We start from the raw sequence: 24,461 nt of genomic DNA, 5'->3' as shown, positions 1-24,461 counted from the left end.
CACTTTTCCTGTCCTGGGATAGGTGCCCCAGTACAGGTAGCCAGATATACTGTAGGTGCAGCCAATATAGGTAGCCTGGAATAAGTGTGCCAGTACAAGTAGCCAGATATAGGTGCAGCCAGTCAGGGGCGTAGCAATAGGGGGTGCAGAGGTTGCAACCGCATCAGGGCCCTTGGGCCAGAGGGGCCCCGAAAGGCCCTCCCTCAACTACAGTATTAGCTCCCTATTGGTCCTGTGCTCATTATAATCCCTTCTATAGATCCTTTGAATAGTGGTAATCCCTAACAAGCTGCTCTCCATCCCCTTCTTGCACCTCTGACACTGTAGTTGACATTGGCAGGTTTTGGTGCGCCGTATCAATTGTTATGTATAGAGTGCTTGGGGGGCCCCATTGTAAAACTTGCATTGGGGCCCACAGCTCCTTAGTTACACCACTACAGCCAGTATAGGTAGCCAGGAATGGTTGCCCTTAGGACAGGTAGGCAGTGGCTGTAGCTGTGCTCAAATATTACAAGGTGGTGCTGTAGTGGGAGCACAGTCTAATAATTTTAGCCATAAACCCTGAACATGCATACAGATAAGGTGCGTTGACTAGATTAGCCACATGTTTGTTTCATGTGTGATTTCTATTTTCTAGACTAGAAAGATCAGCAAGACCAGTGGCGTAGCTAAGGAGTTATGGGCCCCAGTGTGAGTTTTACATTGCCCCCCCCCCAAGCACTCTATATATAACAATTGATACGGCGCACAAAAACCTGCCAAGGACAACCACAGTGTCTGAGGTGCGAGAAGGGGATAGGAAACAGCTTGTTAATGGTTACTACTATTCAAAGCATCTTTAGGAGTGATTATTACAAGCAAAGGACCAATAAAAAGCTAATACTGCTGTTGAGGCAGGGCCCTACGGGGCCTCTCTGGCCCAAGGGCACGGTGTGGTCGAGACCTCTGCATCCACTATTGCTACGCCACTGAGCAGGACTGCCAAGTAATTGTTATTGTTTAGAAGGAAATAAATGTCAGCCTCTATTTCACTCTCACTCAGCCCTGTTTCTAGGAGCTGGTGAGCCGGATGACCGCCTGGGATGCAGTGGAGGTGGGGGGAGCAGCGGCAGACTGCGACTTGGCCACGGGGAAGGGTTCCTGACTCCTCCCTCTCCTCGGGTCGCCCTCTGTGCTCCCCACTCCACTGAAGAAATGTATGAGTGTCAGTAAACAGTTAGTGGAAACTCACCTTCTGGGCTCCAAGTGAGGATGATGTACCGTCTGTATTCTCTGTCTCCGCTAATCGGGAAGTAGTGAGAGGCAGTAGACAGAGGAGCCTGGTGGTACGTCATCCTTGCTTGTAGCCTGAAGGTGAGTTTCCACTAACCGCTTCCTGCTGCTTATACATTTCTGCAATGGAGGGGGGGGGGGGGGAGCATGGAGGGGAATCCGAGGAGCTGGAGGGAAGAGTCGGGAACCCCTCCCTGCGGCTCAGACCCAGCGTGCCACTACTTCCCTCCCTCACTGTAATCACCCAGCTGTGGGGGGAGGGGGAACAAATGCCTGGCTACCTATACTTGGGGGGCACCTATGTCTGACCACCTATACTGGGGAATTCTGAACTCAGAGCTACAAAAGCTACAAAACAGCATAATAACCTTTAAACAACAAACACTATTTTGTTACAGCTAATACAAATCTTAAAATAAATCTGCACTGTTTCTATTTCCTGATTCATGGAAGCAGACATATTGGTAACATCCAGCGCTTTCAAATGGGCTTATCTGCCACAGTCAGTCATGTGACACAGGGGAGAGATCAGATTACAACTTGTAATTAGACATAAATGAGGGGGTATTACAGGTCAAACTCCCTAAATACATACAGAGTGCATTTCTCTGTTTTGCTTCTGTCCATTGCAAGAGCTCAGATCCACTTTAAGGGGGTTAAGGAAGCCCCAGGTAATTATGGAACCTGAGATGCTTCTGTCTCAGGTTCCCTTTATGGCCAAGTTGGAGACTAATTAACCTACTTGCATTGATGAGGAAGGAAACCCTCACAAACACAGGGAGAGCATAGAAGCTTCCTGCTTCTAGTGGGACCCTAGTGCTGCGAGACAAGAGTGCTACTGCATAGGCAAATGCAGGGGGGGATTACAGCTGTCCAGAATCCCCCCTCAGACCAGGGCCAGTTCAGTGTCTGGGGCAGGCACAAGCTGAGATACCAGAATATCTGCGGGTATACTGCAGCTCACAGCACCGTGCTGCTGCCTGCACTCCTGCACTATGTGCTGCCCCACCTCCTTTTTTCACCTGCTACAGTTGTCTTCAGATGTAGCAGCATCATGTGTACAAGGCATGCAGCAGCTCTGGGGAACTTAACAGAGCACAGAGCCAGGTATGAGCACAGCCCTGTGCCCCTGCGGGTTGAATACTACACTTTCCCCTTCATTATGTGACAATGAAGGGAAAAGTCGGCTGAAGCCAATGTCGACTGTCCTCATTATTATCTGTATCCAAACTGCTCCTGATCGATCCCATTGTTGGTCGTTCAGAAGGGAAATTGCATTATGTGTTCCCAGCATGATGTCTTACTATTATACTATATTGTGTGTGGCTGAGGGAGACCTTTCAGGAATCCTGTCCTTGAAAAACTTGGGTTTGCCCCTGTACCCATTATTATAACATGTCGACTGTAAAACATAAAATGAATAATATCTCTTGCGAGTAAACATAGAAAAAGCTAATTGAATAACTGGTGTAATATTTAATCCAGGAAATTTCAATTGCCTGCCTGACCTGTGCAATGAAATCACCTCTGGAAACCTAATCTAAATTCGTGACTAATGCTTATTTTCCCTGCCACACCAGTTTATGTGCAGGGAGTTCCTGCTGGATATCTCATAATAATGTTTGCACAGTAGATTTCTGCACTTGTGGCTGTCAGCAATGCTGGTGTATAGCTCCAGCTCTCTGCGTGCATTACACATAGCTACTGCTGCTGGTGGTCAGAACTAGCCAGGCATATAGTTCAGTGGCTGGGCACCCTGTTTGTCAGGAGCACACAGAGCCCCTGTTTTGAGCTGAGCAGCAGGGCTATAACTGGCACACATGTAGAGCAGCATCAGGCACAGGCAGCAGTGGTGTGAGTCCCCCCTCCCTCCAGAAGTGGGAGTTGTGTCACATCACTTGTTGCAGCAGCTCTCCGCCTACAGGACAGCCCTATGACAGCTGCTTGCTCCTTAGCAGGGCCCTGGGAGCCCGCTCTGATCACTGTGCCCAGAGCGGGGAGCCCGGTGAGTACAAGGGGTGACCACTAGCGGGGAGTGCAGTGTGTGAGCTACTCACGAAGTTACATTGTATAGAGCTCTGTTCTGCGTGTGACCTCCGTGTGTGCTGTGCATATGTCAGTTTCTCTGCTTTGCCTCTGGAGGGGAGGATTAGGTGCTTGTAACAACTCTTAGGGCAGCTCGGTGCTTGTAAAGTATCTTTCCTGTCCTACGCGGACAGAAGTCAATCAATGTAACGAGCGCACTTGTCAAACTTTTATTACTTTGTAGCTAAGCTGTCTCCACAGCAGCACGCGTATCACACTCGGAGCCCTGCTAGACAGGCAGGGGCGGGGCTAACACTTCCCAGTGACAGCTACTGTGCTGAGTCTGACTGCTTCACTGTATTCCTCTGCATTCACTATGCTGGCCAATTATGACTAACAGCCAACGGTGCTTACCTATTCTTATTCTCCTAGGTCTTTCCTGACTCTAGTGATAAAACAACTTTATATGACATTGAATTCAGAATTATTGTTGCCTTCATCAGTGCTATCCTCTTCTGGCGTGGTACAAAATACAGGAGGTAGTACCCGGTTAACAAACAGTATAAAGACTGTTCTTAACCTGAATTTGTACATGGAAACAACTCGAAACACACTGCTGTGACTATGTCGCCTGTGTTTCCTTTTTGCCTAGTGCTACCTCTGCCCTCCTGTGTGCCACCTCTTCCACCTGTTCCTCCAATGTCCTTTGCCCCCTCCTGACCCATTTGCCCCCCCTGTGCCTCCTCCCTTTCTTCTCTGTCCCTTCTGCATCTCCTTCTGACCCCCTGTGCCCCCTTTTCCCCCCTCTGTGCCTTCTTCTGCCCCACTCTTATACCTCATTCTGTCCCCAGTGCCCTGTTCTTACCTCTGAAGATACCCCATGCTGCTCTGGGAGACTCTTCATAGTCTTTGTCCCATTGCTTTTGTCACGAAAGTGATCCTAAATTGTGACGGGTCATAGCGTTTGTATTTTTGTAGGTTCAACAACATTCATAAACCTGAGACTATCTGTACAGGTGTTAAATATTTTTGTAGTAAAATATACAGCTACAACAAATAGTAGGAAATAGAGTACAGATTAGTTGACTATAGATCAGGGCTGTGGAGTTGGAGTCTGAGTCGAGGAGTCTGAACCGGGGCAATTTTGGTCACTCGGAGTTGGAGTCGGATGATTTTTGTACAAAATCCACAGCCGTGTTAATTATTAGACTAAGGAGTCGGAGTCGAGGAGTCTGAGCCATTTTGGGTACCCGGAGTTGTGGTTTCATACACTGAGGAGTCGGAGTCAGAAGATTTTTGTACCAACTCCACAGCCCTGCTATAGATGTATGCAGGTAGATAAGATTTTTTTTATTATTATTATAGTATATACTCACATATGGACTGGATTAATGTATAAATGAAACCTCACATTTTTACTGATTAAAAGGTAACAATGACTAATACTACATTAAACCAATGGGGCCTTCATTTCCTACCCTTGTTGCCACTGTAATCCTTTCACTTGATGCCACTCTGGTTACCTCACTGGTCCTGCTGTCACTGTGTTTCCCCCTGTATTAAGAATGTGCTGGAAGGGGATTGGTATATAATTACCTTTTCCCTTGTTCCAGCTGAGAGATCTGTTCAGCCACTGTTCTTATACTGCTACTCTGGTCATTCGATTGTTTTCTAGGTACCACTACCCACAGCTGTCATTCGGGTCCTTGTGGATCATAACCCTCAGTGAGGCTGAGTGACAGTGGTGAGCAGAAAAAATCCAAAACGAGGCTGAACAGCAGTGGCAGTAGGTGGGACATGGAGGACAAGCAGGTGGACAGTGGCTGAATCCAGGAGACCTAGTAGCTGGAATAAGGGATTATGGCCATTCCTCTCTAGTTTTTTCCTAAATACTATATGTGCCTTATGCATATCGGAGCCATAGACCTGGATACATAGCGGATATATTAGAACTTTATGCCCCTCCACGCACCCCCCGCTCTGCCAACAAGATGAAGCTGGTTATTCCCAGGATAAACCTAACATTTGGTGCTCGGGCCTTTTCCTATGCAGCCCCTACTCTATGGAACTCACTTCCACAATCAGTACGAGAGGCTCCTTCTCTGGACAGCTTTAAAAAAAGGCTAAATACTCACCTCTTTTCCCTAGCTTTTGAGACTGCATAATGCAGGATCACAGCGCTTTGAGTCCCCATGGAGAAAAGCGCTATAAAAATATCATTGTTATTACTAACCAAAATATACAGTGACCGAGTCACTGGGGTGTGTGTTGTGTAGGTGGGGGAGCTTAGTGTTTGGCGTGTGTTTGTAGGTGGGGGGACATTAGTGTCAGGCATAGGGGGGTTCATTTTTGGCTTAGGTGTGTGTGTGGTGGAGGGTTGTGTTTGTAGGTGTGGGGGATGTTAATGTCAGACGTAGTTGGGGGGTTGTGTTAGGTGCAGATGGGAGGAGCTTAGTGTTAGGGGTAGGTGGGGGGTTGCGTTAGGTCTAGGCGGGGGAAGGTTAGTGTTAGGCATAGGTGTGTGTGTTGTTAGGTGTATGTGGGGGTAGGTTAGTGTTAGGCTTAGTGGTGTGTGTGGGGGTTAGTGTCAGTTGTAGGTGTTGGGAAGGTTAGTGCTAGGTGTAGGTTGTGTGTGTTAGGTGTAGGTGTGGGGGTAAGTTAGTGTTAGGTGTAAGTGGGGGGGTTGTGTTAAGCGTAGGTGTGTTTGTGGGTTGGGGTTGTGTTGGGTGCAGGTGGGAGGAGCTTGGTGTTAGGGGTAGGTGGAGGGGCTACGTTAGGTCTAGGCGGGGGAAGGTTACTGTTAGGTGTAGGTGTGTGTGTTAGGTGTATGTGGGGGGAGGTTAGTGTTAGACGTAGTGTGTGTGTGTGTGTGGGGGGGGGGGTTAGTGTTAGTTGTAGGTGTAGGGAAGGTTAGTGTTGGTGTAGGTTTTGTGTGTGTGTGTGTGTGTGTTAGGTGTAGGTGTGGGGGAGATTAGTGTTAGGGGTAAGTGTGGGAAGGTTTGAAGTGGGGAGAGGTTAGTGTTAAGCGTAGATGTGAGGGGGTGTTAGGTTGGGGGAGGTTAGTGTGATTTGTAGATATGACGGGGTGGTAGGTGGGGAGTAGGTTAGTGTTAGGCATAGGTGTGGGGGAGGATAGTTTTAGGTGTAGGTGTGGGTAGGAGGGATGGTGGTTAGTGTTAGGTGTAGGTAAGGAGGTAAGGGGGGAGGTTAGGCATTGGGAATTATTGTTGGAAGATAGGGTTGGGGAGGCTTGCGTTACAAGTGACAGCAATAGCAGCATGTAAACACTAAGCCATTATTTGAATCATTTTATTTAAATAACGGCAATACGCAGTACCTGAATTACCACATTTCTCTTTTAAATAGACGTGAAAGACATAATGATGAAGATTATTGCTGGACTACAGTAGGGTTAGAGTACACTGTCTATTCTGCTATTGTGGGTATGTCACACAGCTACGTCACCTGAGTCAAGCTGGATTGCTCTACACAAATGCACATGATTTGTCTGCTAGCACTAGCCAACCAGAGAAGCTTTCTGAAATGCATACAATACTCTGAACTTCACAATTACAGTATATTCATCAGTAGAGAACAGCATGCAATTGCCTATTCATTTAAAGATAGTCTGAAGCCAAAAAGAATATCTCTTTTTACTAAGCAGTCCTGTTCAGCAATAAGGCCATAGCTGAAATGCTGCATCCCCACGGCAGAACAATCAATTAATAACCCCGAAATCCCTGGGCAAAATTCCACTACTTTCCTAGTCGTTGATTTTGCTGCCTGAGGAAGGCAGAGCTTTGGGCTGAGAGGGGCGGGAGGAGGTGGAGAGCCACGGACATTGACGCGAGCAGAGGCAGAGCTACTGCACAAAGCTCTGCCTCTACCCGGAAGGAGCCCTGAATTTTGCCCTGGGGATTAATTAATTGTTCTGCCGCGGGAATGTGGCGTTTCATCTATGACTTTATTACTGAACAGGACTGCCTAGTAAAAAGAGGTATTTTTGTAGGCTTCACACTTTAACTAAATACTATTTATTCAGCTTTAGATACAGTGTTGAATAATAATGAAGGCAGAGCTCCAACCAAACTTTTATTTTGATGGAGTAGGGTTGAGTTACAATATCTGCCAGGTTTATGTTGCTTGTTTTTCCTTTTTTTTGATTGATTTCACCCTCACAAATAAAGAGAGCCTTCTCAATGGAAATAGAGATGGTAGTCGCCTCTCCACACTGGAGAGATTATTTTATCTTAGCACCCTGGTTGTCACCTGTAGATAGAGACCTTTATTTAATGGATCAAAAGCAAATGACCTGAACGAGATTCTCAAGAGAAAATCTGCTGTTCTCTCACCCTTGTGTCAAGGCAGAAATACAACTCATGGAACTGCCTATTATTAGGATCAGAGCTCAGGTTTTAGGTGTCAGAGCATGATGGCTCCCATTCAAGACGACTCATACAGCTAGGAGGTAGATTTCCTTGACACTGATATAGTAATTTATTCCATCCCCCCCCCCCCCCGCCTTGGATATCTGGATACAGGTGTCAGGCCACTGTGACCCAGTTTCCTCATCCTCCAAGTCCCACTGGCAGTTTTAAACAATAGTGTTGTCATCACCTGTCTATGCAAAAATGCCAGGAAGTAGACCAAAATTGTGACTTCTGGTGGCCTGGGGCAGGGATTCTACTACTCACAGAGAGGCTCCTAATGTCACAGCGATGGGCTGCCATGTAGAGATACAAGTTTCTCAAAATCATGAACGTTTACTCTTAGAAAACTACACAGATTTAATGCTGAAATGGCGTAGTATGGATAAAGAGACTCCAAAAGGATAAAGTATCTAAAAAGTTTAGAACATAAGGAGGCAGTAATGGACTTACCGCCTCCAAGCAGACACAATAATTGGCAATGTGTTTATCAAATATAACAAGTTTACATACTCCGGGGGACAATGCAACGCGTTTTGCAGGTTTGATCCTGCTTCATAAGGCAATAACGAAGCAATAACATGTGGTCAGTAGAAGAGGCACAGAGGTGCCTGGCTCTTCTACTGACCACATATGCTATTGCTCCATTGTTATTGCTTGATGAAGCGGGATCAAACCTGCGAAAAACGCGTTGCATTGTCCCCGGAGTATGTAAATAAACTTGTTGTATTTGATAAACACATTGGCAATTTTTGTGTCTGATTGGAGGAGGTAACACCACCACTGCCTCCTCGTGTTTTAAACTTTTTAGATACTTTTATCCTTTTGGTGCCTCTGTATTCATACTATGCTATATAAAGTCCACCCCTGGTGGAGGGGTGTTACCCCCTTTTTTCCTCATCTATGGAGAACGACTTCTTAATCCTGAGTGGGGTCAGGTCTAATCTCCCCACCTGCCTATACAGTGGTTGCCTTCGAGGTAACCTTGCTTTGTGAGTATAGCTTATTACTCTATCTGTACTTCATTTCAGCTACAAGTACATACTACACTATATTTGGCTCTTGGTGTCCCTACTCTGTGTAATGCTGAAATAATTCGAGTTTTTAGGAATTTCTCAAGCATCCTCATGCCAGAATATTGCAAACTGCATAGAAAAAAAGCAAATGTTATGTGCGTTTCACTCACACTACTGAAGCTGAAATATCAGCTCTTTCTATCAGGAGAAAGCCAGACTGTGCTAATTTCCTACTTCAAGTTTTTCTGGCAGTCTAGCGCAGGCATGGGCAAACTTGGCCCTCCAGCTGTTAAGGAACTAAAAGTCCCACAATGCATTGCAGGAGTGTGACAGCCACAGTCATGACTAATAAAGGCAAATGCATTGTGGGACTTGTAGTTCCATAACAGCTGGCGGGCCAAGTTTGCCCAGGCCTGGTCTAGCACATACCTCCCAACTTTTTGAGATGAGAAAGAGGGACACTTAAGCCACGCCCCTGCCACAACCCTGATTACGCCCCTGTCACACCCCTAGTCACGCATACCATAAAGATTATATAAGAAAAATATTTTGTTTTATAATTCAAAGCACACTGGTCCTTTCTATCCTGGCTCATTTTCCTTCATAGTAACATTTTAAAATTAGTAATATATCAATTTAAAGGATGGGAATAAAGTTTTGAGTCAATCAAACACATTTTTTTAGTAGAGAAATATATATATTTACATAGAAAGAGGGACAAAGTCTTGAAAGAGGGACAAATGAGGAGGAAAGAGGGACAGGGCTCCCAAAGAGGGACTGTCCCTCCAAAAGAGGGACAGTTGGGAGCTATGGTCTCAAATAGCTGGATAAATACTATTGTCAGAATAATGTATGCGTTTTTAAGTAGGCAGGAATGTATTCCCGTGCTTGTGTGTTGTCTGTTTCTGACTTGCATGTTTTCAGTGTATATGTTACTGCCAGAACCCGAAGTTTGGCCACTTCGCGTTCTGGCTGGCCACTTCGCGTTCTGACCGGCCAATGTGCGAATGTATTTTCCGGCCGTCTCGCTGCGGCCAAATGTATGAAAAGTAAATTTAATGAAATGAAGCCGGCGGCAATGTAGCAGATGAAGCCGCTGGCTTCAGCTCTCTCTCCTCCCCCCTGCCCCTCTCTCTCTCCTACTGGCTGCCGCCCGGGACACACGTGTCCCTGAGAGTCGTTCGTCGCGCCAGGTAGGCAGAGCGGGGAGGCTGCAGACATTGCTTCTGCCAGCACCCGCTCTGCAGGAACGGCAGGATTCCCTGCTGCGACGAACGACTCTGGGGGGGGGGGGGGGGGGACATGCATGTCCCCGCCGGCTGCCCATAGGAGAGAGAGAGAGGCAGAGCGGAAGCCAGCGGCTTCATCTGCTACATTGACGCCAACTTCATTTCATTAAATTAACTTTTCATACATTTGGCCGCAGCGAGACGGCCGGAAAATACATTCATCTTAACAGGAATCATTTCATTTCTAACACTGGCCGCAGCACAGCAGCGGCCAATTTGCACATTGGCTGGCCAGAACCCGAAGTGGCCAGCAAGAACGCGAAGTGGCCAAACTTCGGGTACTGGCCGTAACATATACACAGATTTTAAGCTGGTAATGGTGATGCAGCAAAATGTTCACTGTGATGTGAGCAGGAGTTCATTGAGCTCTGGTCTGTTGTAATAAGAACGGAAGTGGAATGCGGCTGCTATAGACATGAAACTATACATTGCATTCTATTGTATGTCTGTTATCTGAGCATGCTTTCCTGTAATAGGCAACTAATATATGTTTTAAAATTTTAGTATATGTTTTATGTTATTACTGTGTATGGTTAAAGCGGACCGGAGTTGAAAGGAGGAAAGGATTTTAACTTGCTTCCCCCAGCCACCTGTAGTCCATCTGCTTTCTTGCCACCCTCCCCGTCCCCTCCGTTGTGCCGCTGGCCCTTTTGTCTCAGGATTATTATTATGAATTAGATTTATAAAGGGCCAACATATTACGCAGCGCTGTACAATATATAAGGTTACAAACCTTGATGGAGATGACAGTAATCACACAACAGACAACAGGCAATAAGGTACCCAGTGCCAGAACATATACTGGAGTAATAGTCTCAGAAATGCATTGTTCATATTACTCTGTGAGCAGAGGGCACAGATACACAAGGAGGGAAGCCCCCACCCAAGGCTTACAATGTAAAGAGAGGGGGTGGTGACACGATAGGAGGGATCTGAGTGTAAATTAGTGTGATGTCGAATTGTGGAGATTTGCTGGTGAATTCTGGTAAATTTGATTAAATTGCTTTACCCTTAAACCGTGACCCTTTAAGGCTCATACACACACGCAACAAAAATCTTTTAAATGCACTTTTGTTGTTGAAACAAACAAAAAAGTTGTTTGCTATTATTCAAACAACTGATAAGACAAATCTGAAGTCAATCCAACAGTTGTTTGATAATTGTGCATTTAAAGGAATTTTGTTGAGAATGTGTATGAGCCTTTAAATGTGAGCTGACTAGAGGCTTTGCTTACAGGTCCTTCTCAAAAAATTAGCATATTGTGATAAAGTTCATTATTTTCTGTAATGTACTGATAAACATTAGACTTTCATATATTTTAAATTCATTACACACAACTGAAGTAGTTCAAGTCTTTTATTGTTTTAATATTGATGATTTTGGCATACAGCTCATGAAAACCCACAATTCTTATCTCAAAAAATTAGCATACTTCATCCGACCAATAAAAGAAAAGTGTTTTTAAAACAAAAAAAGTCAACCTTCAAATCATTATGTTCAGTTATGCACTCAATACTTGGTCGGGAATCCTTTTGCAGAAATGACTGCTTCAATTGGGCGTGGCATGGAGGCAATTAGCCTGTGGCACTGCGCAGGTGTTATGGAGGCCCAGGATGCTTCGATAGCAGCCTTAAGCTCATTTAGAGTGTTGAGTCTTGCGTCTCTCAACCTTCTCTTCACAATATCCCACAGATTCTCTATGGGGTTCAGGTCAGGAGAGTTGGCAGGCCAATTAAGCACAGTAATACCATGGTCAGTAAACCATTTACCAGTGGTTTTGGCACTGTGAGCAGGTGCCAGGTCGTGCTGAAAAATGAAATCTTCATCTCCATAAAGCTTTTCAGCAGATGGAAGCATAAAGTGCTCCAAAATCTCCTGATAGCTAGCTGCATTGACCCTGCCCTTAATAAAACACAGTGGACCAACACCAGCAGCTGACATGGCACCCCAGACCATCACTGACTGTGGGTACTTGACACTGGACTTCAGGCATTTTGGCATTTCCCTCTTCCCAGTCTTCCTCCAGACTCTGGCACCTTGATTTCCGAATGACATGCAAAAGTGGCTTTCATCCGTAAAAAGTACTTTGGACCACTGAGCAACAGTCCAGCACTGCTTCTCTGTAGCCCAGGTCAGGCACTTCTGCCGCTGTTTCTGGTTCAAAAGTGGCTTGACCTGGGGAATGCGGCACCTTTAGCCCATTTCCTGCACACGCCTGTACACGGTGGCTCTGGATGTTTCTACTCCAGACTCAGTCCACTGCTTCCGCAGGTCCCCCAAGGTCTGAAATCGGTCCTTCTCCACAATCTTCCTCAGGGTCCGGGCACCTCTTCTCGTTGTGCAGCGGTTTCTGCCACACTTTTCCCTTCCCACAGACTTCCCACTGAGGTGCCTTGATACAGCACTCTGGGAACAGCCTATTCGTTCAGAAATTTCTTTCTGTGTCTTACCCTCTTGCTTGAGGGTGTCAATGATGGCTTTCTGGACAGCAGTCAGGTCGGCAGTCTTACCCATGATTGCGGTTTTGAGTAATGAAGCAGGCTGGGAGTTTTTAAAAGCCTCAGGAATCTTTTGCAGGTGTTTAGAGTTAATTAGTTGATTCAGAGGATTAGGTTAATAGCTAGTTTAAGAACCTTTTCATGATATGCTAATTTTTTGAGATAGGAATTTTGGGTTTTCATGAGCTGTATGCCAAAATCATAAACATTAAAACAATAAAAGGCTTGCACTACTTCCGTTGTGTGTAATGAATCTAAAATATATGAAAGTCTGTTTATCAGTACATTACAGAAAATAATGAACTTTATCACAATATGCTAATTTTTTGAGAAGGACCTGTATATGCACAGCCACACAACCAGAGCAAATCCGGATGGTCTACTCAGCTGAGTGAGTTAGCATTAGAGATGGCCCTGATTAGGAGAACTCATGGAGAAGCATGTGATCAGTTTGATCAGCTGTTAGATTGGTAAAGTCCTGATTTGCAGTGATGACTTCCTGGTTTAACAGATGATCTAGACCAGCAAATCAGAACCTTACAAATCTATCAGCTGATCAAACTGATCACATGCTTCTCCATGAGTTCTCCTAATCAGAGCCATCCCTAGTTAGCATATCCGCAATGGGGGTAGTCTCTACAAGACTCATGCATATCAGTCAGGATTGTAGGGCTAACTGACTGTTACGCTGGGATTAGACAATTCGCTCTTTCGGCAGATAGATGGCTTGATAGATAATTTTTCTGAGCAATTTTTTCATAGAAGTGAACAGAAATCATTCAGAAAAACTATCGGAAAATCGAACAGAAAAACAATTGATCCGTAACCTGCCTAAAAAACTTGTTGTATATTCCCAGCTTTAAAGAGAATCTGTACTATCCGATTTGTACAATAAGAAACATACCAATCGGGTCTCTTGAATCCCTCTTTGCCATTACCACCGCTCCCTGCTGCTATCCTAGCTTTTAATCGACAGTTTTAGGCAGTGTTTGCAAACAAAAAACACGGCCGCTAACCAGGAAGTGGTGTGTGTGTGTGTGTGTGTGTGTGTGTGTGTGTGTGTGTGTGTATGTATATATATATATATATATATATATATATATATATATATATATATATCTATATCTATATCTATATCTATATATATATATATATATATATATATATATATACACACAGTATAATATATACACAGTTTCTCAGCATGGGCAGCTCCCTCCCCCTCAGACAAGCTGAAATTGTGAGCAGAGACCTGTCTGAGGGATTAAGGGCCCGTTTCCACTATCGCGAATCCGCATGCGGGCAACGCATGCGGATCCGCACAGTCAGTAGAAGTGGATGGGACTGTTTCCACTTGTGCGTTTCCCCGCACGTTTTTCTGTGCAGAAAAAATCTGCAGGGTAGGGGCCTCAGAATTCGCCTGCGTGTGGAATGCAGGCGAATCGCACACAATGTATTTAATAGGGAAATCGCATGCGTTTTCCCCATGCGTTTTTTGCCGCGATTTCGCATGCGATTTCGCATAGGTACCCATGTTAATTCACACAGGCAGTGACATGGTTAAAATCGCATACAGCCTTACCTATGCGAAATCGCATGCGAAATCGCGGCAAAAAACGCATGCGGAATCGCACCCGCATGCGATTTGCCTGCGGTGATTAGCCGGCGATTTCGTAACGCTACAGTGGAAACGGGCCCTAACAAAGCACATACACAGAGCCTGCAGGGGGCTTGGAGGGAGCATGCATAACTTCTTCATATTACAGCAGAGGCAGTGCATTCCTCTCTGTGTCGACAAAGCTTGACAAAGAAAAGAAAGATTTCATATATTACACAGGGCTGTGGAGTCAGAGTTGGAGTCGAGGAGTCAGAGTCGGCGCAATTTTGGGTACCCGGAGTCGGTGATTTCATAAACAGAGGAGTAGGAGTTGGGAGTAGGATGATTTGTGTACAAAATCCACAGCCCTGGTAAGTATTAGACTAAGGAGTCGGAGGCATTTTGGGTACCCGGAGTTGGAGACTGAGTCGGTGGTTTCATAAACTGAGGAGTCTGAGCTGGAGTCGGAAGATTTTTGTACCGACTCCACAGCCCTGATATTACAGAGACAGTGCAACTAGAAAAGGCTGCAGTAATCCAGATCACATTAGAACAGGTATAGGAACTTATAGGATGGAAGAAATAAGGCTGAACATTTTGTTACAGAGTCTCTTTAAGCTATGTACAAGCTTTTTAATTATTATTTACTTTACTATGGTTTACTTTAAAGAGACACTGGAGTCACTTTTTTTACCTTAATTTCTTATCAAGTCCGATTTATAATTAAATCCTAAGCAGATTCGCTGCATCTCTGTGGCAAAATGAGTGATTTATGGCTTAGAAATAGCCCTGCAAAGTTCCAGCGTTTGCATCATTCTCCTTCCTGTAAGAGGCAGAGCAGTACAGTCAATCTCCGCTTCTTCCCACCCCTCTCAGCCGACTTTCACTGAGAGAACTGGGGAGAGGCGGAGATCCGCTGAGATTGACTGGATAAGAGGCAGTGCTACAGCGCAAAGCTCTGGCTCACCAGGGCAGCACAATCTGCAACCTGCAAAGTTGTGGAATTTTGCAGGTCTATTTCGAAGCCATAAATCACTCATTTTGCCGCAGGGATTCGGCGAATCTGCTTAGGATTTAATGCGGAATCAGACTGGATAAGAAATTAAGGTAAAAAAAAGGAACCGTCAGTGATTCTTTAAGTCCGCTTTTACACTTGCCTTTCAAACTTGTGTTGGGTTACCCTGGTTTATCGCAGTTTTTTATCAACAGCATCGCAAGGCAACGGGGCCTAGCACACTTACCGTGTTGCGTCGCATTGTGCTGCCGAGCCTCCGCAAAGTCAACAGTGCATTACCATTAGACATCAGCGGTGTTGGAAGTAATGTAAATCAGTGGGTGATGCAGGAATTTTAACCACTTCACAACTGAGGGGTTTTACCCCTTGAGCACCAGAGCAATTTTCACCTTTCAGCGCTCCTTCCATTCATTCGTCTATAACTTTATCACTACTTATCACAATGAAACGAACTATATCTTGTTTTTTTCGCCACTAATTAGGCTTTCTTTAGGTGGGACATTATGCCAAGAATTATTTTATTCTAAATGTGTTTTAATGGGAAAATAGGGAAAAATGTGGGAAAAAATGCATTTTTTCAGTTTTCGCCCATTATAGTTTTTAAATAATGCATGTTACTGTAATTAAAACCCATGGAATTTATTTGCCCATGTGTCCCGGTTATAAAACCATTTAAATTATGTCCCTATCACAATGTTTGGCGGCAATATTTTATTTGGAGATAAAGGTGCATTTTTTTCAGTTTTGCGTCCATCCCTAATTACAAGCCCATAGTTTATAAAGTAACAGTGTTATACCCTCCTGACATAAATATTTAAAAAGTTCAGTCCCTAAGGTAACTATGTATGTATTTTTTTAATTGTAATTTTTTTTTTATTACAAAAAAAATAATTGGGGAGTGTGGGAGGTAATGAGTTAATTTTTAGTGTAAAACTAATGTATTTGTATATGAAAAATGCTTTAGGGTGTAGTTCTACTATTTGTCCACAAGATGGCCACAGTAACTTTTTGTTTATGCGACCTGCAAGCATAGGAAGTACGCTTGCAGGAAGTCTTATGAAGCTGGGAAACTGTTTTTTTTCACAATGGTCGCGCTGCTTCTCATTGCCTGGGGGGGGGGGGGGGGGGGCTGAGATCAACGAATGGGAACGGTTATTCCCATTCATTGATCTCCAGGCGAGCGTGTGGCGGCGGGCGCGTGCACAAGCGAGCGGGAGCGCGGACGGCGGCAGGTGCTGCAATCTCCGTCCCTGGTGTTGACAGGGTGGAAAAAGGGACGGAGATATCCGCACCGCTGGTTGTAAAGTGGTTAAATATGTTGGCAGCGACAGTGTGGGGTGCATTCATGTAACGACGAGAATACAACAGGAAAATGCCAGTGACATGCTTGTTGTTGGGTTGTGCTTGGGGTCGGCGCTATGCATATGATCCTGTCAGCACACTTATTTTGTGCGTTGCGGTGGAATGCGGGCGGGGAATCACACTGCAAATGCACATTTCAAATGTAAAACCAGCCTCAATGAAACCTATGATGAGGAGCATTTGCAGGATCAATTCTTAATTCCCTTTTAACATCTAAAAGTTATGCTGATCCTCTGCCTCTTTCTGAATCAGTGGCTCAGAATGATTTTGCAGATCAGGTTTTTTTTTTTTCTTAAAGGACAACTGAAGTGCGAGGGATATGGAGGCTGCCATATTTATTTCCATCTAAGCAATGCCAGTTACCAGGCCCTCCTGCTGATCCTCTGCCTCTAATACTATTAGCCATAGTCCTGGAACAAGCATGCAGCAGATCAGGTGTTTCAGACTTTAAAGTCAGATCTGACAAGATTGGCTGCATGCTTGTTTCTGGTGTTATTCAGATACTACTGCAGAGAAATAGACCAGCAGGGCTGCCAGGCAACTGGTATTAATTAAAAGGAAATAAATATGACAGCCTCCGTATACCTCTTACTTCAGTTCCCCTTTAATTCTGACTCCAATCCTCTCCAAGCAGTGTGCTTGTTTCAAGTCTGTGTTGCTCAGACACTACTGAAGCTGAAATGTCAGCATTTTTTATATAAAAAAGTAAAATAAAAGCAGGCTCCAGTGACTCTTTTTACCAGGGCCGTTTCTTGAGCAGGGCGACTGCCATAGGCGCAGACTGGCAAGTAGAAGAGGGAGGGGGGCGCAGGCAGAAGGACATAACTGCTAGGGACCTGGTGACGTGCAGTGCAGCCAAATACAAGATTACCAGCGCAATAACTTCCCTAGGCTGCCTGCATCAGACGTCAAGTCATCATCACGTCATCGCCACCGCGATCCTCAGAGGCTCCCCACACTGTTCTCTGGTCCTCTGCCTGGGACCCTCCAGCTGATCAGGGCAGCGCTCCTCTTCTGGCACGAGTGTGGATGTGCATGGGCAGTAGCACGGAGCCATTTGTGCACAAGCAGCTCTGGCTTACTATACAGGCATGGCCATACTTGCGTAGGCACTTTATGGCTGCCCTCTTGCTTGAAGAGGAGCATGGCCCCATTCAAGTTCATTTCTGTAATCTTTGGAGGGTCTGTGAGCGACATTGGGGGACCAGAGGATGCTGTGAGAATCCTCGTTGGGATCCAGAGGCTTTCCTCTTTTTAAGTAAGTATGTGATCTTGTACACTTAAAAGAAGAAGAAAGAAATATTAGATGATGTGACAACGCAACAGAGTTGCACCATGCACCATGTCCAGGGTTGGATTTTCCACAAGGCACTGTAGGCACGTGCCTACAGGCGCCTGTTGATGGAAAGGCCGCTCACTCCCATCCCCAACTCCTCTCTCCCTCCTTCCCTATGCAGAGTCCAGATGAGAGTATAAATGAGAGGTTACTCACCCTGCTCTTGGCATTCCACTGAGCAAGATCTCCCTTTAGTCAGGGGAACATCTAGCTACTTAATACTGAAGTTGTTCTAGCTACTGAATACTTGGGGGCACCTCAAGCTTCTTAGTATTGAGGTTACTTCTTGTCACCTAATACTAAGGGGCACCAGGCTGTGGCCAACTTTGCAGGGCAGGGTAAGTAGGGAATGTGAAAGCTGGGAGAGCGAGCACACATTTGCGGTGCGGATCTGTGGGAGTTTGTAGGTTCATGGAGGGTGAAATCTAGGGTGCGAGGACATCTGTGCCTATAGGCTCCTGTGATGTAAATCCGGCCCTGACCATGTCACAAATTGTGTTTTTGGACATGACAATAACATCGCTGTATTTCAATGGCCTCCACACTCGCCAGATATCAATCCAAAAGACCACCTAATAAAGCGGCCTGTGAATATAGTTTATATGAAGCTGAAACAGACTGAAAGTGAGTGAAAAAACCCTCATACACTAGACATTTGTTCCAGAAAGAAACATCGAGGCCAGGAACACACTAGGCAGAAACAATAGCGTTGGTGAAAACGCACATAATGCAAGTCAATGGTCCGCATGAAAAAACGCATATGTTTACTTTCTGCAATGTGCATTTTTAAAAATGCTCATTATGCTGCATATTTTTCCAAAACGCATATAAAACGCACAGAATGAAAGCCAATGGTGACACAGAGGTACTGCATTTTAGTGTGTTTTAATGCATTTTGTATGCTTTAAAAAAAAAAAGTTTGAGTTATTTCTGCTTCCTGTTGACTTCCTAGTCATTTGCATAAAAAAGCATGCAAAACGCATGTAAAACGCATATGCGATTTATGTGCGAACTGCAAACGCATTAAAATGCACGCAAAACCCAAGAAAAATGCAAAACCACAAACACACAGAAAACGCACACATAATGCACAAATGCATATGCAGCAAAACACTACCTTTCCAGCACTGCCTAGTGTGTTCCCACCCTGAGGCAAGGGTCACACTTGAGCAAATCCACAGCTTTTTGCCACATACAAAAACGCATGCGGAATGGCATATAATGATAGTTTGTCGCTTGTGCATTTTCCAGTGTTATGGAAAATGAGTGTTATTTATATGCGTGCGGGTTCTACACAGTTTGCAGTTAAACTAGCACCTTCTCTCAAGATATCCACATTAAACCCATGCTTGGTTTCTACAGCAGTCTATAGCGTTAGAGATAATGTGCATTCAATGATGCCATACCAAAATTTGTTTCGACTATGAGATTATTCTGCAGTTATTTAGACCCTTCAAGGTTTAAGATTCTGAGACAATAATAATAATGTTCCAGCAGCACTGAAACCATCAGAATTGGGCATCTTTACTCTCATTAGGTGCTTGTATACCAGGAGCTGTTCCAAGTGTGCCAGCAGTACTATATACAATGCACAACATTCTCAGTTTAGGGCCAAATTATTATCTTAACCTTCACATAAATGTGTAATTGAGGTTAAGAAAAAGGCGCTTTATCTTGGTCTGAAGACCATAAGGGTACAGCTGGATAGTTGTGTGTGGCTGTGCTAAGCACCTCTTGTGTAGTCCATAAACAATATGTATCTGTGTCCCTGTTCTGTTACTGGAACCTGTTAAACATGTTTGAAAGCAACTTCTCCTACCAGCTTCCCGTTGATTCTTGGAGCTTTTCCCTTAAAGGATATCTGAGGTGAGAGGGGTATGGTAGCTTCCATATTTATTTCTCTTTAAACAATACCAGTTGCCTGGCAGCCCCGCTGATCTATTTGCCTGCAGTTGTGTTTAAATAACACCAGAAACAAGCATGTGGCTTATCTTATCAGATCTGACAATAATGTCAGAAACACCTGATCTGCTGCATGCTTTATTCAGGACCTATGGCTACTTATTGCTAAACAAGAAGTAGAGTGTGTATAAGTGGCTATGCAGAGGAGGAGACCAGCGGCAAGCGATCGGCGATTGGAACATGGGGAGGTGAGTTGCTGTATACAGTGCTTTCTGCTGCGCTCACTCTGTAGCGGAGGGGGGAGCACATAGGGCGGCCTGGGAGAGGAAGGGAGGGAGAGGTCGGCCACCCCCCCCCCCCCCCCCCCCCCCAGCGCTCACGGCGGCAGCACAGCCCTAGAAACAGGCCTGACCTTATCTTATTTACAGTACTTCACAATAGTGAAAATGCAGCTTCTATTACAGTGTAAATTTGCTGTCCCATCAAAATAACTCATCCATTAATGTATAAACTGCTAGCAACAAAAGTGAGTACACCCCTAAGTGTAGAATATCAAAATGATGCCCAATTAGACATTTCCCTCCCGGGGTCATGTTGTTAGTTAGTGTTACATAGTACCAAATGTGAATGGAGAGAAAGTGTGTTAAATTTTATGTTCTGGCTCTCACACGTTCCCATGCTGGTGACTGGAAGTTCTACATTAAAGCGGACCCAAACCAAACAATTTTTTTTAATTCAAAATATCTAGTTGCACCACTCTGACACATACAAAGATAAATAAACACTCCTTCAAGCCTATGAGCATTTCAGTGCATGCTTTTCACCCTTCTCTTTTCATAACTAGGGTTATACAGGGGGCAGCCATTAGCAATTCCTCCATTGCCGGACACCACCTACTCCACCAGTTTGCCGGATTCTGTTCCGGCAATATGAAAGGAAGGGGGGGGGGGAGGGGGTTCCTCCAATAAATGTAAAATATTTTATATTTGTCATCATGCAGCTGAAAAAATGCTGCTATTTATTATTATAATTTAGAAAATCGATTTTATTTCTGAAATCTTGTATTTTTAATTTGGGTCCATTTTAAGATGGCCAAGGCTTTAAGAAGATTGCCAACACCCTGAAATTGAGCTGCAGCACTTTGGCCAGGACTATATACAGTGGTTTAACAGGACAGATTCCACTGAGTCAAGGCATTGCCATGCTCGACCCAAGAAGTTGAGGGCATGTGCTCAGCATCCTACCCAGAGGTTGCATTTGTAAATAGTGCTAGCAGCATTTCTGCAGAGTTTGAATGAGGTGGGGGTGTCAGCTAGAGATGGCCTGAACGGTTCGCCCGCGAACGATTCCATGCGAACTTTAGGTGGTTCGCGTTCGCCGGCGAAGGCAAACTTTTGCGGAAGTTCGATTCGCCCCCATAATGCTCCATTGAGCACAACTTTGACCCTCTACATCACAGTCAGCAGGCACATTGTCACCAATCAGACTACACTCACTCCTGGAGCCAAACCCCCCCCCCTTATAAAAGGCAAGGTTTTCCTGCCGTTTTACTCACTCGTCTGCCTACAGTAATTAGTTAAGGGACAGCTGCTGACCGACTCTGCTAGGGAGAGTTTAGTTAGGCTCTTGTAAGCTTGTTCCTAGCTGATTGTTATTCCTCATATTACTCCCTTCTCTCTCCCTCCTCCCTCCTCCCCTCACTCTCTCCTCCCTCCTCCTCTCACTCCCTCCAAGGGTCTTGTCTTCCAGGGAATTGTAGTATTTCAAAAGCCAGCTTGCATACCTTGGCCTGGAATTGAACCCAGGTCTGAGTGCGTGGTAGGTAGCTCACTTCACCACTATACCACCACCAACACTACATGCTGAAGCCAGCCTAGCATGTACCATTATGATATATCCAAGAGAAAAATGAGCTTGCTTAAGGATTTGTAGTATGTCAAAAACCAACTCACATTGTCCAGGAATAGAACCCAGGCCTACCGCTCTGTAGGCTGCTATCCTAACCATTATACCACCAACACAACACACTACAATGCTACATGCTGAAGCCAGCCTAGCATGTACCATTATGATATATCCAAGAGAAAAAAGAGCTTGCTTAAGGATTTGTAGTATGTCAAAAGCCAACTCACATTGGCCAGGAATAGAACCCAGGCCTACCGCTCTGTAGGCTGCTATCCTAACCATTATACCACCAACACTACATGCTGAAACTTCTTGGAGCAGACTTACTTCCTCCCTCCAAAAGACACACATACATCCCCATAAAATCCTTCAACAGCAACTGCCTGCACAGTCTTTGTGATACACCGTCTCTGTGGCACAATTGGTTAGCGTGTTTGGCTGTTAACTGAAAGGTTGGTGGTTCAAGCACACCCAGGCATGGCCTTGCCTTTTGTGTTCAACAGTTGTCCGAAGAGAAACCCAGATAGCCATGTAGATTAATCTCTCTCTCTCTCGCTCGCTCTCTAGTAGGGATGGTCACCGCTTTCCGCAGAATTGTATTTTCCTCAATTTTGGGCAGAAATTGGTCATTCCATTCCAGTTTGGTTGGAACGGAATTGCTTTTTCAATCCGGCGGAATTCCGAAATTGCCTGTGAAATTCTGCTGGTATCCATTGATGGTTTTAAGCTGAAAATTCACTTCAATGGCATCAAGTCCTAGAGAGAGAGAGAGAGAGAGAGAGAGAGCTCCTTTTTCTCTTGGGCATATCACAATGGTACATGCTAGGCTGGCTTCAGCATGTAGCATTGTAGTGTGTAGTGTTGGTGGTATAATGGTTAGGATAGCAGCATACAGAGCGGTAGGCCTGGGTTCTATTCCTGGCCAATGTGAGTTGGCTTTTGACATACTACAAATCCTTAAGCAAGCTAATTTTTCTCTTGGATAAATCATAATGGTACATGCTAGGCTGGCTTCAGCATGTAGTGTTGGTGGTGGTATAGTGGTGAAGAGAGCTACCTACCACGCACTCAGACCTGGGTTCAATTCCTGGCCAAGGTATGTAAGCTGGCTTTTGAAATACTACAATTCCCTGGAAGACAAGACCCTCCTCCCTCCGGCAGGAGGGGAGGGAGGGAGAGAGGGATTACACTTCCTGATGTTGTAAAGCAGTGTAGGCCTGCAGTTGTACTTTCAATGACATTTCTGACCTTAAAACACTGCTTTGTGTCAAATCCCAAAAAAATTTCTGGGACTTTTGATGTGTATTTCACTCAACCATGTCTTCCTCCAGGTATTAGACCCCTTGTAACAGCTTTTCTATCATTTTTCTAGCCAGCAGAAATTTTTATAAATTTTTAAGGTCGCCTCCCCGTTTAAGTCTATTGCGGTTCGCGAAAGTTCGCGCGAACCGAACCTTCCGCGAAAGTTTTGGAATGGGGTTCTCCAACTGAAAATCGGAGGGTCGTGACATCTCTAGTGTCAGCCTGTCAGTGCTCAGACCATACGCAGAATGCTGCATCAAATTGGTCTACAGAAGGAAGTCTTTTCTAAAGATGCACAAGGAAGCTGCCAGTTTGCTGAAAACAAGCAGACTAGGGACATGGACTGTGGCAATCATGTCCTGTGGTTTTATGAGACCAAGCTAAACTTATTTGGTTTAGATGGTGTCAAGTGTATGTGGCAGCTACTAGGTCAGGTGTATAAAGACAATCATGCCTTGCCTACAGTCAAGGATGGTGGTGGGAGTATCATGGTTTAGGGCTGTATGAGAGCTAGCGGCCTTGGGGAGCTACAGTTCATTGAGGGAACCATAAATGTCAACATGTACTGTGATATACTGAAGCAGAGCATGATCCTCCCTTTGAAAACTGGGACGTAGGGCAGTATTCCAAAATAATGCCCCCGAACACGCCTGTAAAATTATCTATGCCTTGCTAAAGAAACTGAAACGGAAGGTGCAGGAGCGCAAGGTCTCTATCATCCACTATGATGTTGTCATGGAAGAGTGGAAGAAGACTCCAGTGACAACCTGTGAAGCTCTAGTGAACTGCATGAGAGTTAAGGCAGTTCTGGGAAAATAATGGTGGACACAGATTATGAACACAATTTTCATATTCCTTACTTAGGGTGTACTCCCTTTTGTTGCCTGCTTTTTAGACATTAATGGCTAGGTATTACATTATTTTGATGGGATAGCAAATTTGCACTGTTAAACAAGCTGTATATTGACTACTTTACATTGTATTAAAGTTACATAGTGTCATATCTTTATAGTTGATATGCAGAATTATTCTGCAGTACAATTGGATGTATGGTGAATAGTCCCATTAGAGGCACAGGATCAGCAGGGTAGCTAGGCAATTTGCCCTGTTTGAAAAGGAAATAAATATATCATCCTCCATTTCTCTCTTGCCTCAGGTTCCCTTTAAATACCATATTTATGCAGTAATGCTATAAAGTAATTTTTGTTTGTTTTTTTTTGTTTGTTTTTTTAATCACCAATATAGCAGAATAGAAATAGACATCCGCAATCAAAATTCAGAATCACAATATTTATAAAGTGGCAATAAGCCGATTACCAAATAGTGTTCTTTTCTATAAAACTGGCTATATACAATACAAAGTATAGTGAGGTGAGGAGCACTCCAGCAACAGGAGGTGTGCCACGACCCCGTCCCAGTGTCTCTTGGGACCAGTGCAGTCAAAGGATGAATGGGTCGGCACCACCAATAATGAACAAAAGCTCTTTAATAGATCAAAGCATAGCAGTGACAGAC

At 44.7% G+C, this 24,461-nt stretch overlaps 1 protein-coding gene across 1 annotated transcript in view; it reads left to right on the top strand.

Annotated features, from left to right (window-relative positions):
* The first annotated feature begins 3,193 nt into the window (after positions 1 to 3,193).
* The window catches only part of SLC26A2 (solute carrier family 26 member 2), a 105,279-nt gene continuing 84,011 nt past the window's right edge, over positions 3,194 to 24,461 (top strand). The window contains exon 1 of the mRNA XM_068272874.1: positions 3,194 to 3,277. The gene's annotated coding sequence lies outside the window, so the exon portion shown is untranslated. The remainder of the gene's footprint in view (positions 3,278 to 24,461) is intronic.

The sequence above is a fragment of the Hyperolius riggenbachi genome, chromosome 3 (assembly GCF_040937935.1).
Source record: "Hyperolius riggenbachi isolate aHypRig1 chromosome 3, aHypRig1.pri, whole genome shotgun sequence".
NCBI classification, from domain to species: domain Eukaryota; kingdom Metazoa; phylum Chordata; class Amphibia; order Anura; family Hyperoliidae; genus Hyperolius; species Hyperolius riggenbachi.
Note: the sequence above shows the minus strand (reverse complement) of the source record. Positions and strands in the feature narration are given on the sequence as shown.